Raw genomic sequence first — 8,232 nt, forward strand, 5'->3', positions numbered from 1 at the left:
GAATTCTTTTATCAGCATGCCAAGTCAAATCCTTCGATATCTCCTTGTTCCGAAGCATTCTTTGAAATCTAGGAATAGGTGGGAAGTACCACAGGACCTTTGCAGACACTCCTTCCCTTACCGTATTTTTTTGGCCCAACTTCCACCTTGAAATCCCGCAAGTAGGGCAATTGACCAAATTGGCATACTCCTTTCGGTATAAGATACAGTCATTAGGGCAAGCATGAATTTTCACGTAATTCATCCCTAATGTACACAAGCTTCTCTTCGCATCGTATAAAGATAAAGGCAATTCATTGTCACCAGGAAGAATTTCTCCCAACAAACTGAGTATGTCAGTGAAAATTTTATCACTCCAACTATATTTTGCCTTCAAGTTGAATAATTTCACAAGTGCAGATAACTTCGTAAATTTAATGCATCCAGGATACAAAGGTTTCTCTGCATCTTCAAGTAGCTGATTGAATTGGGTTGGATTCCCAACATAACTATCATATGCATCATGTACCATATCTATCGGTTCTTCATCAAAATATTTTTGACCATCTTGCCCGGCTCGATCACTAGCATTCATTGAGTTCCCTGTCGTAGATCTTTCCCCATGCCATATCCATGTATGATATGTCAAATCTATACCATTAGAATACATATGTGCCCTTATAGTTTCTACATTTCTCTTCTTTAGATCACCACATTTTGTACATGGGCAAGATATTGTGTCAGGATCCTTTGCATTTTTCACTGCAAATTGCAAGAAAGACTCTACTCCAAATTCATATTCATGTGATAGTCTATCCTTTAACATCCATTCTTTGTCCATTCTTGGTAAAACTAATCAACCAACAATGAGTCAACACCTTCAAAACAGTTGTAAATAACAAAACAAAATATTAACACAAACACAACTAACAAATAGTAACAAAACAGTCAAAATATTTAATTCTAGATTTTGCATACCTAATAACCAGACAATAATGAAAGACAACGAGGAAAGACTTCTATTGGAATGAAATATGAGGGCCTTTTGTTCTTATATTTTAACGTATATTTTATATTTATGTGCACTGTTAGCATGTATTTCCCATACCAAAGTAATTACCATGCGAACACATCACTTTTACCACAATTTCAAGGCAAGACATTGCTTATTAAAGGCTTGAAGTCAGCTGTAAAGTCGGTTGATAGATTCGTCGCAACCACGACCATCGTTGTTGTTATTATTATTATTATAATAAATAAATACAACTATAACCATGATTAGATAGACCCCTTGGCTTGTATTATTATATTGGGTGGACCTCACTAGCCTAATAAATTGTTCTTGTTGGCATATTTGGTAAATTATGTAACTCTTGTTCCTCTGATGTTTGTCCCTTAATTTATGTTGAATAGCTTTGTCTCAAAACCTGAAATCCATGGCATAATAACAGTATGCAGTTCCATTGACCAGCTTCAATCCACATATCATTTTATTTAAACATTAAAATATGGTACTAAATGCTTATGTAAAATTTGAGCAGGAGAAATCAGAGATTGAAATGCAAATTTCAGAGGACAGATCACTATTATCGAGAGGGATACAAAAACTTTGATACAAGTTTGGTAGCAGGTGCTTCAAAATTGTAATGGCCACAGATTTCTTCACTGCTCCAAAAGCTCTGTATCTCGTCTAAAGTATTCAATATATATATATATATATATATATATATATATATATATATATATATATATATATATATAAATAATATTTTTCCCAAGAACGATCAAAATATTACGATTTTAAAAAAATCAAGCTTTGGTTTCAAATAAGAACAACCCATATTTACTAATACTTTAATAAACAATTTTGTAGTTTTTCTTCAAATACCTTTGAACTAATATGTGAACATGTCTTTCTACATGATCTAGAATGATAAATTTTAAAAAAATCCTAGTTGATACATGGTGTCTTCTCTTTGATTTTTCTTCACACATGATTTAAAGGTAATTTTAAAAAACTGAAAGTACTGTCAGATTTGTGCTCATGTAGGGTTATCATGTATGCTGAAAAAATTAATATCTATACTTTTTCCAGATTTTGTCTTGGGAATTTTGTGCACGTAAACACGAAGAACTCATTCCTCGTAGATTAGTTGCCCCTCAGGTAAAATTGTGTTCTTAATTATTTTGGCTGCTTCAGTCCTTTATCCAACTAGTTTATATCTGGAAATTAATGTGTTAAACAATATATTTGGGAGCTTAAGGAATAAACTTGTATCGACAGGTGAATCAACTGCTTCAGGTTGCACAGAAATGCCATACAATATCTGAAAGTGGACCCAATGGCATTTCTCCACCATATTTACAGGCAAACAGTGCTATGTGAGTTTCAAAAATCCATTCTTTGATTAACTTTCATTTTATTGACCTAATCTGAGCGATGTAAGGATGGGCATTGTGAATGTCATTCGTCTCTTTATGTTCTGTAAAAAGGTAAAACAAGCTGTAAAACTGGAATTAATCCTATTCTTCTTTGATGATCGAGGAAATTTTGTCTTTCGGACTTTTCGTGTTCGAAGGTTATCTGCGGATGGCCATTGTAAGGAAGTTTGTCATTCTTTTTCCATTGTTTTCTTCTCGTCTGCCTTTTCATTTTTATTTAGTTATTGGTGACGTGGTTTACTCGTTTAAGTGTTTTCCGTTCCCATAGACTTGAACAAAAATTTCTGGCCAATTTACATGGTATCATAAACTCCCTGTTCTTGAACTAGACTTGAGCCATTGGCTTGAATAGTAGTTTCTGGGTTTCCAACACCTACCTACGCGGGCCCGGAAAAAAGATGACAAAATGACCCTGATGCATATCTTTCAACAGTAATTTGAATTGAGTTTTTCGAATTCTTTCAACAGCAATTCAACAAAATTCTTTCACGGTTCAAATTCTTTCAACAGACATTCAAATAAAAACTTTAGGTTTTTCGAATTCAAATAATTTGGGGAAGAACAAACAACAAAGAATCGATTCCACATAAACTTAATTCCTTACTCAATACAAGACAAATAACAGAGAATCAAACACAAATCTAACCTGAATCGAACGCAAATCTCGCACAGCCAATAGAAAAGAGGTGCAAAGGCTTTGGGGAAGAACTTCAGGAGCTCGACGCTTTTTGTCCGGTGTTTCTGGGCGGCACCCGCCGGAGGCTGTCGTAGGTGAGGGAGAAGGCAACGGGAGTAGGGGTGGGTTTTCTTCTTCCTTGGCGGGAATGAATTTGGGGAATATTGGATTGTGCCAAGCTTCAGTCTCCTTTTTTAATTATTTTTTTTTGGTTTTTTAATTGTTTTTAACATCAATTATCCAAAACCGTTGTTGTAGGTAATAAAAAACGCGCTCATCAACAACGGTTTGTAAAACCGTTGTCTTTGACACCTAAAACACAACAGTTTTATTAAAAACGATGTCTTATCCACCAAAATATCCGCTTATAGACAACGTTTTTTAAAAAAACGTTGTCTTTGACCCACAAAAGACAACACTTTTTGAAAAACCGTTGTCTTTTAAAATAAAAAGGCATAAAGACAACAGTTTTCCTTCAATCCGTTGTTAAAAAAAAAGACAACAGTTCTGCGTAAAAACGTTGTCTTTGGAGTGTGGTTGAATGTAGATTTTGTTGTAGTGTTATGAAATTCAGCATCTTTTGAGTTGAATTGCATGGATATTGAAAGACTGGAAGTAGAATGGTGATGTTATGGTATTGAGTATGAATTCTGGTATTATATCGGTGATGTTTAGATTAACGGGGTTATTCAGATTGTATTGTTATGCCGTTGAAACATCAGTAGATTAATATTGATCAGATTATGTACTGAGTTGAGTATTGATCAGAATAGGTTGTGAATTAAGTTATTCACTGATACAGTGTATTCAATATTGTCATTTCAGATTTGATATGGACAGATTTGACTTCGAGACTTCGTCTTCGTCAGACCGGGACGACAAAGGTATAATGCATGTTTTGTTTGGGGAGACGTGACTCAAATTAGATCCAATTTGAGTTTCCCAACCAAAATCACATACTAGACTTATTGTTTACCTTGTAATATGATTGTGATTTGTTTATAGAATTTGTATTCAAATCTTTGGAAATGATTATGCTTTATTTACAGGTTGATATGCATTGCATTTAAGATAGGAGAGTCTTGACAGAAGAGTCAAACTTCTAGACGTTCGGTGATATCGCAGCTTAGGGGAAGATCACCTCTCCTATTGTAGATGTCGATACAGATCAGACCGAAGTCTAGGAATAAGACGTACGTCACCCCGATTGGGAGGGTAGGTGGCAGACAGCGACGTCTTATTCACAACGGGATCCCTAGAGTTAGAGTTGAGTCGAGTCCAGACATGACTTGATTTGAGTTGTATGTTTATCTGATTTGAGTTGCATGCTTATGTTGATTTGATTTCATAGATTATGAAATCTATTACTTTTGAATTTGTTCATGATAGCATGTTTCATGATTTAGATTGTTTATATGCATGTTTTATACTAGGATTTATTCTCACCGGAGTATCCGGCTGTTGTCTTGTTTTGTATGTGTGCATGACAACAGGTGGGGCAAGATCGGGGTCGAGAAGATGATGAGAGATCGAGATTAGAGTGGTGATGCCAGACTTGGATATAGATAGGTTTCATTACTTGATTATAGTAGTTGAACCTTAGTTGAACTAGATGAATGTTGTACAAGAATTGTATTATTATACTTATTTGTATAATCACATGATTCCATTACCTTCCGCACTGGCATGTTAAAAAGAAAAATTTTTAGACCCTGTTTTATCTTAATTGATAATTAAATCCCAAAGATGATTAAGAAGATGATTAGCGTCCGGGTCCCCACACACCTGCTCATAACAAATCAACATCAACAGCTGTTATCAAATCTGTTTAATTCCAGTTAATTCAATATTCAGTCTTCTACCTCGAATATCAATGTTCATCTTTTGACTTTGGCATATTTAGTCTGTCTATTCTGCGCTGTCTTCATTTCTTTTCTGAATCAGCTTCACTTCTCCACTCATATCTCTGATCATATCAGGTCCAATTTCAGGTACCTCAGAGATACTATCTCAATAAATAATGGAATCTGCACCTTTTGTCGTATAATACTTCAACGATGTTAGTACTCGTTTTATAACAGTTGTTGTACGATAATTTTCATGAAGACAACGAATCTTGTTAGCTAGTGCTAAAATCAAGCACTACAACTCTAATCATATCTCCCAATATCTGGATAATCCACTATGACTATCTGTCAGCCGGTGAATGATATGCAGTACTCAGATATAAATTCGTACTCAACTCTTGCAGTACACTCTGCCAAACGAGCAAAGTCAACCAAAATCACGGTCTGATATAATCAACTCTCAACACTCTGTGTAATCTGATCACTTTTCTGACATAAATCTCACTAATATAATCATATCTGTAAGTCTTCATGTACGAACTAGCACCCGCAGACTTGGTCAGTCTTTCACTCTCAACTCAAATCAATGCTCCATTTCGGAATTATTATAGTAGCTTTGTCACGATATTCCTGGAAATGTAATTCAATTTCCATTCAGGAATTGATAAGCTATATAACCAATCTTCTGGTTCCTTTCTTTCTGTATTCATATTTCGGAAATTCAGACATTTCAATACAAACTCTGCCACATCAGATCTCATCTATTTCTATCAAAACTGTCTTTTGAAATTATCATATATTTCTCTACTATTAGGATCAATGTTGAATCATCTATTGTGTATTTCTGACAACATCAGTCATTTCAAACTCGCAATATCTGACACAAACAAGTCAATTATTCACATATAATACAGTATCTCATACCTGATATTCTAATCGATACCTTGCTCTGACTATCGATAATCAAGTTCTGCCCATTCTGATCAACTTTCTGAACTGTTTTAACTCTCAAAATCAGCTCTGGTTTGGCTTGAACGGGTATCGAGTCTCAGCTGTACACACTTTGTATCAAATAATATTCAGAATAACTGCAATATTCAATCAGATTTGAAACACAAATCATCGATACTGATATGTTAAACTCAGAAAACTGCAATTTCTGACAAAGTTATCTGTCTCAGCCAACTGATCACGGCTTCATCTGTGCTAGGATCAACAGATATATTATCTTCAGATATAACAAACCCTAAATACAATCTGTCTTAGTCAAGATACACATTTCAAAAATTTCTGTATGCAACTTTCCAGTTCCCAGAATATTCAATATAATACTTAGATATTCAACAAAATCAGTCATAATCTTCGAATATACCAGAATATCATAGATCAATTAATCAGAAAATCATCAAAATATTCTGAACATAGAGTTTATCAACTCACAACCATAGCTGATACATCCCTAACGAGAAACACTCAATCAGAGGTAACTCTCGGTTAATAAATCTGCTATCTGATATTTAAAATCTTTTCAATTCAATCAGTATTATACGGCACGAAGTTCTAGAAATAATAACAATACCTGATATCGAGTCAAGGCTGAAATCAATCTCCCTGGCTAGAATCAAACCTGGGATCTCATCTGAGGAAAAACATTAACAATGCTCCTGTCACTGGAGAATCAGTCAATGATACACTTCATCTCAGTAAATCAACTAAATACCTAAGGAATCACTCTGTTCCTTTCGATAATCATCGAATCATGAACATCACATATATCAAAGGTATTCTAAATCCAGAATCATTACCGTACCATGTTCATTCTTCGGCTCAGGACCGAATCTTACCCTTTCTTAGAAATAGTCTGCGATAGCTCTGTACTTGGCCAACACATCAATATCAATAATGCGGTCAGAATCAGACAATACAAGTATACACCAGCTAACCCAATCTCATTCTCATCTCACTGCAGTATACAATGTTTTACGGAATTCACTGATATCAGAACTCTTCCCGATAGGTAAGGAGACAAATACTACAGCAGATATGGACTCAACAGATAAAGCATATATCAATGCAAATCATTCAGAAATCATATATGATGTACGAGTATCTCTCAATACGTACACGAAATAACCATAAAGGAACAGTTACCTGCCACTATAGAGTCAAGTGCATTCCGGGTCTGTTCCTCGATTACTGCAACCAGATGCCTATGCTCCCTGGAATCTTCAGGAACCTCGCTGTGGACATACTCTTGCAAAATGTCCTGGTCGTTTGCAGATACGGCAAATACCAAATACTCCTTGGCATTGCTCAGTGGAATGTCTTCCTCCGCAAGTGCTACAATAAATCCCGGTGTAACTCTGACTAGAATCACTGGAACTAGACGAACCACTTCCTAACTTCTTGAACTGTTTCTTTCGGGCTCTCAAATACTCTTTCTTTCCACCACTGCTACTATCAATCTCAGGTTCGAGAGGTGGTTGATGTGGTCTCGATATTGGAGGCATAAACGAGGCTCCTTTCTGTCTTATCAGACTAGCTTCGGCTCTCTTGGCTCAACTCAGAGCATCAGCAAAATTATAGGGTCGGCCTGTGTTTACCAAGGTCAATATCTCAGGATTCAATCCCTTGACAAACTGATCAGTCACAGCTTCATCATTCCCAGCCACGTGAGGAGCAAAACGTAGCAAGGTAGAAAATTGAGCAACATATTCTTCAATATTTAGCTGACCTTGTTTCAAATTTTCAAATTCTGCCCTCTTATCTTCTCGGTACGAACCTGGGAAAAACCTTCGATAAAATTCTATTTTGAAGATGTCCCACGTAATCACTGAACCACGCTGTTCTAAAACTTCTTTGGTTGCAATCCACCTGCTCTTTGCGACCTCCTTTAACTGATGTCCAATCGGTTTAATTCTACGTTCATCTGGGTACTCAAGTGAATCAAACAATATCTCTATATCATCTATCCAGTTCTCACAATCAACAGTCGTCTCAGTACCCTTCAGAATCGGCGGTGTCAATGACTGAAACCTCTTTAACTGTATTTTCATCGGAGTTTCTGACACATCAATCTGATCAGTCACCCTACTTTCTCGTTCTGGATTCTTCGAGGAGGGATATCTGATGATCACAAGGGTTAGCAATCACATGAGACAAATCCGTCTCAGTCCCTTTCTGATCAGCTTAACTCTGATCAAAATCGTTTCTGATTCATTCTCAAATAATACACATTACCAAATCAACTCAGATATTCATGTAACATGTATCTTAAAAACAGTAAAC

The sequence above is a fragment of the Primulina eburnea genome, chromosome 5, assembly GCF_022965805.1.
Source record: "Primulina eburnea isolate SZY01 chromosome 5, ASM2296580v1, whole genome shotgun sequence".
NCBI lineage: Eukaryota > Viridiplantae > Streptophyta > Magnoliopsida > Lamiales > Gesneriaceae > Primulina > Primulina eburnea.